The sequence below is a fragment of the Chiloscyllium plagiosum genome, chromosome 9, assembly GCF_004010195.1.
Source record: "Chiloscyllium plagiosum isolate BGI_BamShark_2017 chromosome 9, ASM401019v2, whole genome shotgun sequence".
Lineage (NCBI taxonomy): Eukaryota > Metazoa > Chordata > Chondrichthyes > Orectolobiformes > Hemiscylliidae > Chiloscyllium > Chiloscyllium plagiosum.
In genome coordinates, this window is record NC_057718.1 from 5,582,084 (window position 1) to 5,593,793 (window position 11,710).

Consider the following 11,710-nt stretch of genomic DNA (forward strand, 5'->3'; position numbering starts at 1 on the left):
TCTCCACGCTTCAGGCTCACTGCCTTTATTCCTGATGAAGGGCTTTTGCCCGAAACGTCGATTTTGCTGCTCCTCGGATGCTGCCTGAACTGCTGTGCTCTTCCAGCACCACTAATCCAAAATCGAAGGGCTGAATGGCCTACTCCTGCTCTTATTTTCTATGTTACTATGTTTTATTGAGTGTCAGACAGGGATAATACTGGTTGCCACAATAGTTCAATAGTTCCCTCGGTTAAAAGCTGTCCAATCCTGGCCAGCAAGTGTGTTTTAATAAATTGTATCAGACAAAACTATTCTTTACTACATAGAGTAATTAAAAATTTAACCTCTTCATTCTCCACTGAATGGAACAGTTATTATTTTGTTTTAATCTACTTTCTTCCCTAACTAAATGTTACTGCATAATCCCAGAATGGATTAAAGGAAACATGGGAAGCATATCTGAGGTGTTTGAAAAATTGATATTGTGGATTTCAGTGTCAGTGGGAATGTAGCATTTCCTCCCGATTCCTCTGAAAGGTGTTGGTCAGCGAGCTTCTTCAGCCAATAGATACGGTTTAATCAAACCGAGGGACTTGCTGGGATTCTTCAGAACACAGTTGAAAGTGAACTTGATGTTTGACTGTAGTCACATACAAATCAAGACTGGTTAAAGATTATCATGACAGAGTGGTTAGCACTGCTGTCTCACAGCGCTGGGGAGCCAGATTTGGTTCCAACCATGGGTGACTGCCTTTGTAGAGTTTGCCTGTTCTCTCTGCTTTGCCGGGTGGTCTGGTTTCCTCCCACCAGTGCAAAGATGTGTAGGTTAGGTGGATTGACCATGCTAAATTTCCCTGTATAGTGCAGGCTAGGTGGGTTAATGATGGTAAATATATAGTTGCAGGGATAGGGTGGGATGCTCTTCGGAGGGTCAGTGCAGACTCAATGGGCTGAGTAGCCTCTATCTGCACTGTAGGGATTCTATATAAAAACCAAAAGAATTGCAGATGCTGTAAATCAGAAATAGAAATAGAAATTGATGGGAAAGCTCAGCAGATCTGGCAGCATCTGTGGAGAGAAATCAAAGTTAGCATTTCCTCAGAACTGATTTGATATATATCCTTTCCTGTAGGCCATGAGTGGAGCAGTTATGTCAATTTCTTTCACAATTCAATAGCTAAACAGTCACCTTTACTGAGAGCAGCCTTCATTTTCAGAATATTACTCCAATAGATTTAACATCTCTAGCCATTCCGTGGTGAAACCAAAACTCAGGGTGATCAGTCCAGGTACAGCCAATCTATAGAATGACCATCTTTGCAGAAGGAAAGCATGATTTTAATTTCATACATGCGCAAGTTTTTTGTGCATATATGTGCACACATTTACTTCCCAGAACCTCATTCACGTGTATGGAATGAGCTGCCAGAGAAAGTGGTGGAGGCTGGTACAATTGCAACATTTAAGAGGCATTTGGATGGGTACATGAATAGGAAGGGTTTGGAGGTTTATGGGTCGGGCGCTGGCAGGTGGGACTAGATTGGGTTGGGATATCTGGTCGGCATGGACAGGTTGGACCGAAGGGTTTGTTTCCATGCTGTACATCTCTATGACTCTATTCCCAGAAATAGGGATTTCCTCTATTTTGTTTCCGAATAAATATCCACTCTCTGCCTCCCACATTATCTATTGCATTTAAAAATGAGTGGGTCAATTATCAGGAACATCAGACACATGTATTACTGCAGTTGTTACTGATGCTGCACTGAGCAAGCTCAATGCAATCATTAACATTAAATGACATTAATATTAATGGGAATCAGTTGGCCTTTACATAGGGATAGGTCAACAGACTCAGCTGAAGACAAAAGCTTCAATCAATCACACTAATACCTCAGAACATGATTAAATACTTTCACCTTTGGTGTAACTAACATCCATTTGAAAACACAACACCAAAGAATTATCCATCCCCTCTGAGCACGTGACAGGCATGGAATTATAGAATCCCTAGTGAAAACAGACCATTCGACACATCACGTTCTCTGAAGAGGATCCCACCCAAACACCTCCCCCATCCCTATAACCCTGCTAATCCACCTAGCCTGTACATCACTGGATACAATGGGCAATTTAGCATGGCCAATCCACCAAAGCTGCACATTATTGGGATGTGGGAGGAATCCAGAGGAAACCCACACAGACACTGGGAGAATGTGCAAATTCCACACAGACCGTCACCCAAGGGTGGAATTGAACTCAGGTCCCCAACACTATGAGGTGGCTGTGCTAACCACTGAGCCACCATGCCACCCTATGAGGAAGTATAGATATGAGTTCACTGTTGGGATGTACCAATTAAATAGCAAGATCCCACAAGCAGCAATGAGATTAATTGCTGTTCAATTTGTGTTAGTGATGATAGTTGGTGATGTGATTAATAGTGGCCAGCATACAAGAGAAAACTGATGAAGGGCTTTCGCCTGAAACATTGATTTTCCTGCTCCTCGGATGCTGCCTGACCTGCTGTGCTTTTCCAGCACCGCTCTAATGTCCGGCATTTACAGTACCCACTTCTGCCTACAAGGGAAAACTATCAATTCTTCTTTGAAGTGGCATCGTTTAAGCCACCTATAAAGGAAATGTGGCCTTGATTGAATGTCTCATCCACTGATGATGCAGCACTCCCGGTAACGTCAGTCTAGATTACGTATCTAAGGTGGGAGTTGAACCCACAACCTTCTGACTCAGAGGTGAAACAGCCACCAAATGAGCAACTTCAAAATGATCCACCTATCATTCCACTGCATGATTCATCTTACTGTAAAGGTATAGATGTTTGAATATAACATTAGGGAAAGTAATTTAGATTCTTTCTGAGGCCAACAAAAACTACTTCAGCATTAAACATCTGGTTAGCTCAGCACAAGAGTTCGGTGTACCACAAGATGGAGTCAGAAAGGCAGCAATAAGTTGGTTAAAGAAACACTCACCCTTACTGATAGGTCTTTTGCTTTTTCTGGTATACATCAACGTAAGGAATGTAATTAAGACATTTGCAGATCGTGCAAGAATCGGCTGTGTGATTAACAAGGAAGAAAGCTGCAAACAGCAAGGAGATATTAATACTCTTTTCTGGTGGGTGGAACAGTGGTAAACGGAATTCAATCCAGAAAAGTATGAGATAATGCATCTGGGGAGTGCAGACATAATGGGAGCATGCACAAAATTGATTGGATATTGTGTAGTGTGAAGGAAAAAGAGTGATGAGGTGAATTTCCACAGGTACCTGAAGATGGCTGGGGAAGTAGATAAAATGGTCACAACGGGACTCAGGATCCAAGACAAAAGCAAAACACTGCGAGTGCTGAAGATCTGAAATGGAATCTGAAAGAAAGTTCTGGATTTACTCAGCAAATCTGGTAGCAGCTGTGGAGAAAGAAAACAGAGTTTATGTTACAAGTCCAATTTTAGCCTGAAGAAGAGCCCTACTGGACTTGAAATGTTAGCTCTCTTTCTTTCTCCATCAAGACTGCCACACTTGGTGAGTTCCCCCAACACTTCCTGTTTTTATTATAGATACAATTTTCTTTAATTAGTCAAGGTGTAGATGAGAAGAGGAGTGTGTAAAATATAGGTTAACACTCACCACTGAAGTAGTGAACAAAGCTTTAGTCACCACTCCAAAGAAAGATGCGACTGTGCTACAGAGGGTACAAAGGACAACAACACAGATACTACCTTGACAGGAGAATTTTAGCTATCAGGAAAAATTATAATCGGACAGGTTGGAATAGAGGTATCTTATTGAGTGTCTAGATAAAGTGGGTAAGAAAGCCATTTCCTCTTTATTGAGCATCCTCAACAGGGATAACATGTTTGGGATAAGAGGTAGTTTGGCAGGGAAGTGAGGGGACTTCACTTCATCCAGAGGTTAATAGGGATCTGGAAATAACTGCCTATTGGGTTGGTGGAAGCTGTGATCACATTTAAAAATCGTTGGAATGTGCACTTGAAATGCTGGAACCTCGAAAGCTACATTGCAAAACGGTATTAGATTAGGTAAAGGTACAGGTCATTCTGCAATAACGCAACAGTTGTGTTCCACATGCAACCTCATGTTGTATAAAATCGCACTATGGAAAACCGCTACAGTAAATGGCTGGAGAAGATCGCTAATAGAAAATTGCTAAATCTGCTCAGTAGAAAGTTTGCGTTATCCAAACAACATCCACAATTCAGCAATCGCATTATAGCCAATTCATGCTGACAAACTGCGCATGATAGCAGACTGACCTGTATAATCATGGAGCATAGGGCTGCTCTATCATCAGAGAAAGATGACTGGTGGCAGAATCTGAAGGTCACCGCACCTCAGGTAAGGGGAGAGGCTGAGAAGGAGGATCCTTCATTGTAACCCCAGCTGGTGCAGGAATTGAACACATTCTATTGCATTGCAAACCATCCATCCAGCCAAGTGAGCGAATGGACTGGGTGCAACTTGTTGATCATTGCAGACACAATAGCCTTTTTCCATACTGTACCTTTCTGTAAATCTTTTGTGATTCCATTTCATGATAAATTCAATTGATTTTCATTTGTGATTTAATAACTGACAATTAGGAACCCAAATAATAGCATATTTTAAAAACCATCCATTAGTAAACCTGAAAATTGAATTGAAGCCAAGATGGTATTGAATTGCAGAGTAGATTCCAGAGGCTGGATGGCTGACTCCCAATCCTAATCATTTGGAAAATGGAACTCTTGTCCTGTAAAACACAATTGCTTCCAGAATAGTTCCCAGGATACTTCCTTAAAAGTAAATAGAAATAAAGTGGCATATATTTGGATTAAGGGCAGAGTATGTTTGGCCAGATGATAGTCATATCAACAGAATATTAAAATTCTGAATTTTGACCATAAATTTTGATAGTATAGTGATTGTATATTGTCATTCACTGAATTAGAAACATTAACAAGGAGATAGTGGTACTGTCAATGGACTCCTGAACTAGAGGATCAGACCTAAGACTGGAGATATGGGTTTAAATCCCACCACAGCAGCTGGGCACATGTGAATTTGTTTGATAAATCTGGAATATAACGTTAGTCATCAATGATGCTGACCTTGACAAACAGCATTGATTGTTGTAAAAATCCAACTGCTGCCTTTGAAGGATAAAAACTATCGGCTTATCTACATTGGGCCCATACGTGATTCCTGTCCAACCTCAGAAATCACATGATACCAAGTTAAAGTCCAACAGGTTTATTTGAAATCACAAGCTTTCAGAGCGTAGCCCCTTTGTCAGGAGAAGTGAGAGGGAAGCCCACAGAACACGGAATTTATGGGCAGAAAGATCAAAAGATCAGACAAATGGTGTGAGTGGAATATCGAATAATAAGTCTCTGCACGTGACCAGGCGTGTTAGACGGTGTGAGTAAAGAGTCAGTAGCTGAATAACAACTGAAGAAATGGTCTATAATCTGACTAAATGAGGCAGAGAGATAATTACAAAACATTAAAAAAAAGTAGTACTGGAGACAAACCAAACAGCTGGAATAACATGGAACAAAAGCTGCTGGAAAAACCCAGCAGGTCCGGCAGCATCTGTGAAGAAAACTCAGAGGAAGGGTCACCGGACCCTCTTCACAAGATGCTACCACTGAGCGCCCCCAGCAATCCCTGCCCTGTCCAAGCTTGATGCGATCTGATCTTAACTGTTTCTGAAGTGATCCAGCAAGTAACTAGTGACCTTTTTCGGCTGTTGTAGGCAACTTGGATACAGTAGAGTCATTGGGTCGTAGAGATGTACAGCACAGAAACAGACCCTTCAGTCCAATTCGTCTGTGCCGACCAGATATTCCAACCTAATCTAGACCCACTTGCCAGCACTTGGCCCATAATCCTCTAAACCCTTCTTATTCATATATCATCCAGATGCCTTTTAAATGCTGCAATTATACCAGCCTCCACCATTTCATACACGCACCACCCTCTGTGTGAAAAAGTTGCCCCTTAGGTTCCTTTTTATACCTTTCCCCTCTCACTTTGAACCTATGCCCTCTAGTTGTGGATTCCCCCACCCTAGGGAAAAGACTTCATCATTTATCCTATCCATGACCCTCATGATACGGATAAGCCTCCACACCTTCTCAGTTCCAAATAGACATTGGCAATAGATGTTGGCCTTCCTGGTTTAAACATAAACACAATGCTCTATCGTGAGAATGTGATATTAGAGATAACGCAAGGCACGGAGGCCCTAGTTAGGAAAATGTGGAAACGGATATAGGCTGTTCAGCTTATCGAACCTACTTCCCCCATTCAATATGATCGTGTCTGATCAAACACATTCAATGCCTTTTACTCATCCCATCGCCATAACCCTCCAGGCTTGAGAAGTCAAGAGAAATGTGAGATCTTCTCATTCAGTGCATTCACCTTCCAAATCCATGCTTGAATCCTTCCAATCAGCTTCCCATGCCTGCTGCAGGATCAGAATGACTGATCTCAAAGACCCAAATGCATCCCTGCATCACAGTGACATATGTATCTTGTCTTTCTTTGTTCTCATCGACCTGTCTGCAGCCTTTGACACAGTTAACCACACAATGTGGTTGACTCTTAACTGCCCTGTTACATGACCTAGCAGGCCACTCAGTTCAAGGGCAATTAATGGTAGGTATCTAACACTAGACCTATCTGTAACATTAACATTCCACAAAATACAAAAAAAAAACCATCGAAATATCCTTCACTAAATCCACAGCCTCCCACCCCAACCTTGAGTCCATGTGTAGCCAGAATATCATGGAGGCAATTACCTAGAATCCCTAGAGTGCAGAAAGAGGCCATTCAGTCTGCACCAATCCTTCCCAATCTCTGTAACCTCCATTTCTAATGGCCAATCCACCTAACCTGCTTATCTTGTACTGTGGGAGGAAACTGGAACACCCAGCGGAAACCCATACAGACATGAGGAGAATGTGCAAACTCCACACAGATGGTCATCCAAAGCTGGAATTGGACCCAGGTTCCTGGTGCTATGAAGCAGCAGTGCTAACCACTGAGCCATTGTGCTGCCCATTGCTAGATTACCAATCAAGGGACCCCAGTAATGATCTGCCATGGCAGATGGTAGAATTTAGATTCAATGAAAAACCTGGAATTAAGAGTCTACTGATGATTGTGAAATCAGTGTCAATGAAGGTACACCAGTCAATGAAGGTAAGCATGCAGGTACAGCAGGTAGTGAAGAAGGCTAATAGCACGCTGGCCTTCATAACAAGAGGAATTGAGTATAGAAGCAAAGAGGTTCTTCTGCAGCTGTACAGGGCCCTGGTGAGACCACACCTGGAGTACTGTGTGCAGTTCTGGTCTCCAAATTTGAGGAAAGACATTCTGGCTATTGAGGGAGTGCAGCGTAGGTTCACGAGGTCAATTCCTGGAATGGCGGGATTACCTTACGCTGAAAGATTGGAGTGACTGGGCTTGTATACCTTTGAGTTTAGAAGACTGAGAGGGAATCTGATTGAGACATACAAGATTATTAAAGGATTGGACAGTCTGGAGGCAGGAAAGATGTTTCCGCTGATGGGTGAGTGCCGAACCAGAGGACACAGCTTAGAAATACGGGGTCGACCATTTAGGAGAGAGATGAGGAGATACGTCTTCACCCAGAGAGTGGTAACTGTGTGGAATGCTCTGCCCCAGAGGGCAGTGGAGGCCCAGTCTCTGGATTCATTTAAGAAAGAGTTGGATAGAGCTCTCAAGGATTGTGGAATCAAGGGTTATGGAGATAAGGCAGGAACAGGATACTGATTAAGGATGATCAGCCATGATCATATTGAATGGTGGTGCAGGCTCGAAGGGCAGAATGGCCTACTCCTGCACCTATTGTCTATTGTCTAATTATCAGAAAAAAAAACCATCTAGTTCACTAATGTCCTTGAGGAAAGGACACTGCTGTCCTTGCTGGAAAAGTTTAGCAGGTCTGGCAGCATCTATGAAGAGAAATCAAAGTTAACATTTTGGGTCCAGTGACCCTTCTTCAGAATTGAAATGTTAACTTTGACTTCTCTTCACAAATGCTGCCAGGACTGTTGAGACTTGCCAGCAACTTCTGTTTTAGTTTCTAATTTACAGCATCTGAAGTTCTTTTGGTTTTTACTGATACTGCTATCCCTACCAGGTCTGGCCTATATGTAAATCCACATAAGAAACCGGCTCAGCATGGACAAGTTGGACAAACAGGTCTCGTTCTGTATGACTTTGTGACTCTACAATAAGGGATGGGTAATAAATGCTAATGATGGCCCCATCCTGTGAATGAATAAACAAAAGGCTTCAAAGCACTGAATGTCCCCTCCTCCAGTGCTAATCTTTGAGGCCTTCCCATTTCCCATTTCCCATTTCCATGAATCTCCTCAGCAACATTATCTGAAAACAACTTGCACATGTACGTTGACAACATCCAGCTCCACCTCTCTCAACTCCTCCTCGGTGTTGATTAACAAACAGCTTGCCAGGGAGAGACAAGATGCATCTGTCACTGTGATGCAGGTTTTCATGGAGTTTCAGGAATTTGACCAAGTGACACTGAAGGGACAACGATATATTTCCAAGTCAGGATGGTGAGAGACTTGGAGGGGAACTTGCAGGTTGTGGTGTTCCCATATATCTGTTTGCCTTTTCCATCTAGATAGTGGTGGTCATGGGTTTGGAAGGTACTGTTCAAGAAGGCTTGGTGAATTTCTGTAGTGCATCTTGCGGATAGTATACACCACTGCCAATGCGATAATATCCTCTGCAAATGTCAGGTTTGTGTTAACTGGGATTTTGGGGCTTGGATGTTTATCCCTAATATTTCTACATGACTCCCAGGCAAGGAAAGGCTCCCATGTCCGGAGTTAAGAACCCTGGACAGCAGTGATTTAATGAGCAAATTCTCAGAGGTGATGGCAGGAGCGCTGGAATCTTGAGGGATAATGGCTGCTTATGGGTGGTGAACCCTCCAGGAAGAGGACTTGTGCTTCCTTGAATACCATAAGGAAGGGGAGGGGGAAGGGAACCTACCATATTATTTCTATTTCCAAGTCATATATTTTATTAAAGTTGAAAAAGCCAACTGAAGAGGAAAATGCAAGACCACAAGGCATGCAGAAATGAGCACAGCTCCTGTCATCAGGCAGAGCATTTGACTTGATTTGATTTATTGTTGTCACATGTACTGAGATACAGTGAAGAGTATTGTATTGCATGCTAACCAGACAAATCATATTTTATATAAGTACGTCAGCGTAATAGAACAGAAGGCAGAATATACTGTTACGGTTACAGAGAGGTGCAGAAAAAGATCAACTCTGATATATGAGAGGTCTATTCATAAATCTGATAAGAGTGGGGAAGAAGTTGGTCTTAAACCTTGGTACATGTTTTCAGACTTTTGTATCTTCTGCCTGATGGAAGAGGGTGGAAGAGAGTATATTGGGGCGGTAGGGGTCTTTGATTATGATTCCTTATTTGAGGTTCTCCAAAGCACTGCTACCATGTCCTCACTCACCCCAAGGTGCTTTCAACCATCACTCTTGTGTTCACTGACAAACACTAGCTCTTAATTCAACAATGATTTGACGTTGAAACTTCTGTCTTTGTAATAAAATCCCTCCATGGCCTTGTCCTACTTGATGTCTATAACCTCCTCCAGCCCCACAACCCTCCAAAATCTCTGCATTCTTCTAATTCTCCTTTCTTGGATGTCACTAAATTGAATTAGTTCACAACGAGAGGTCATTATTTCAACTGACTGGATCCCAACCTCTCACTCCTCTCTGTTTTTATTCCATCAAGACACCCCATTAAATGGCCCAGAATTTCATTTCATAACTTAGAGTCAAATTTCGTTTGATAATGCTCCTGTGAACTGATACACCGCCACAAAATGCTGTGTTTATAAATGAAGATCCACTTTATGGAATCATAGAGTCATGCAGTACAGTAGAGGCTCTTTGGCCTGTTGATTTTGTACCACCAAGATTACACAACTGCCTACATGGATCCCACCTTACCCTATGCTAGTCCCAAAGCCTTCAATGCTATGACATTTCAAATGCTCATCCAAGTGCTTTTTAAAGGGTGTGAGGTTTCCCACCTCAACTACCCTCCGATGTAGTGTATTCCAGATTCTCACCAGCTTCTGGGTGAAAAGGTTATTCCTCAAATCCCCTGCCTTTCATTTTAATATTATGCCCCCAGATATTGACCCTTTGAGTTGAACTGTTCAAAATTATAAGGTGATTTGATGAGATAAGTAAATATTATTTCCTCTGATCAATGAGTTGTTAAGTAAAGGGAATACATGTAAACTTATCAGCAAGTAAGTAAGGGAGAAGTTCTGAAATGCTTAGTTTTGTTAATTAATGAGAGTTTGTGTGTGTGTGTATATGCTTTTGTGTGTTCGGGATGCAACATGGGGAGGGGGAAGGAACAGAAACCAGCATTACTTTTAGATGAGATTTGGGGTAAATTTGCAAGAAGGAAACTGTTTGGTATGGGAGGAGGGCAGAAAATCACGACTAATTCAGAGAGTTGGCAAAGGCACATTGGCCAACCGTGCTGTGCCATCTCTCAGAGGAGATGTCAAATCAAGGCTCCACTTGGCCTCCAGAAAAATCATAAAAGATTCTACAGCAAAGTTTGGAACTTGAATGGAAATCACCACCGCTATCTATTTTCAATTTTAGACACCAGATAATTCAATTTCTCACTGAAAAACAGCCCCTCCGACAATACTGCAACATCAGCCTGGAATTCATATCTGTGGACTGGGACTTGAACCCACAATTTTCTAACTCCAAGGCAAGAAGTTTATCCAACACCTAGAGTCCTAAGTGACTTTTATCATTGATAAAAAAAACTCAAAACTATCTTTGGACAAGATTTTGAGATGCCGATGTTGGACTGGGGTGTACAAAGATAAAAATCTCACAACACCAGGTTATTGTCCAACAGGTTTATTTGTACACACTAGCTTTTGAAGCACTGCTTATAAGATCTTATACTCTACAACCACCTGATGAAGGAGCAGCACTCCGAAAGCTAGTGCTTCCAAATAAACCTGTTGGACTATAACCTGGTGTTGTGAGATTTTTATTTTTGGACAAATGAGCCTAATCCTTTGTAGACCACATGGGATAATGCACTCACATGCTGTGAATGGTTTATTCCAGTTACATGATCCCATACACAGTGTCTCCTTTGTCACACAATACTGCAGCATGTGCACTGTAAATTCCTGCTTGATTTGAAAGCACTGATGTTGGAAATACAATTTCCATTTTCTACCTCTCCTTGTTCGAAAAGAGGATGTTCATAACTTTCTGACACTTGAGCACTTTTGCAGTTTGAGGCAAAGATTTGTTCAAATGGCGTTGCCTCCTTAAACTTCACAAATGAGGTGACAGGCATTCCACATCCCAATAAAAGACAAAATCAGTATTTACATTAAACCCTAGCTAGGGAAACAACAACAACTTGCATTTGTACATCCCAGTGCTACGAGCTAGTGAGGGCAGGAATAGGAGGATAGAGCAGATGAATGCATGGCTGAGGAGCTGGTGTACGGGAGAAGGATTCACATTTTTGGATCATTGGAATCTCTTTTTGGGTAAAAGTGACCTGTACAAGAAGAACGGATTGCACCTAAATTGGAAGGGGACTAAT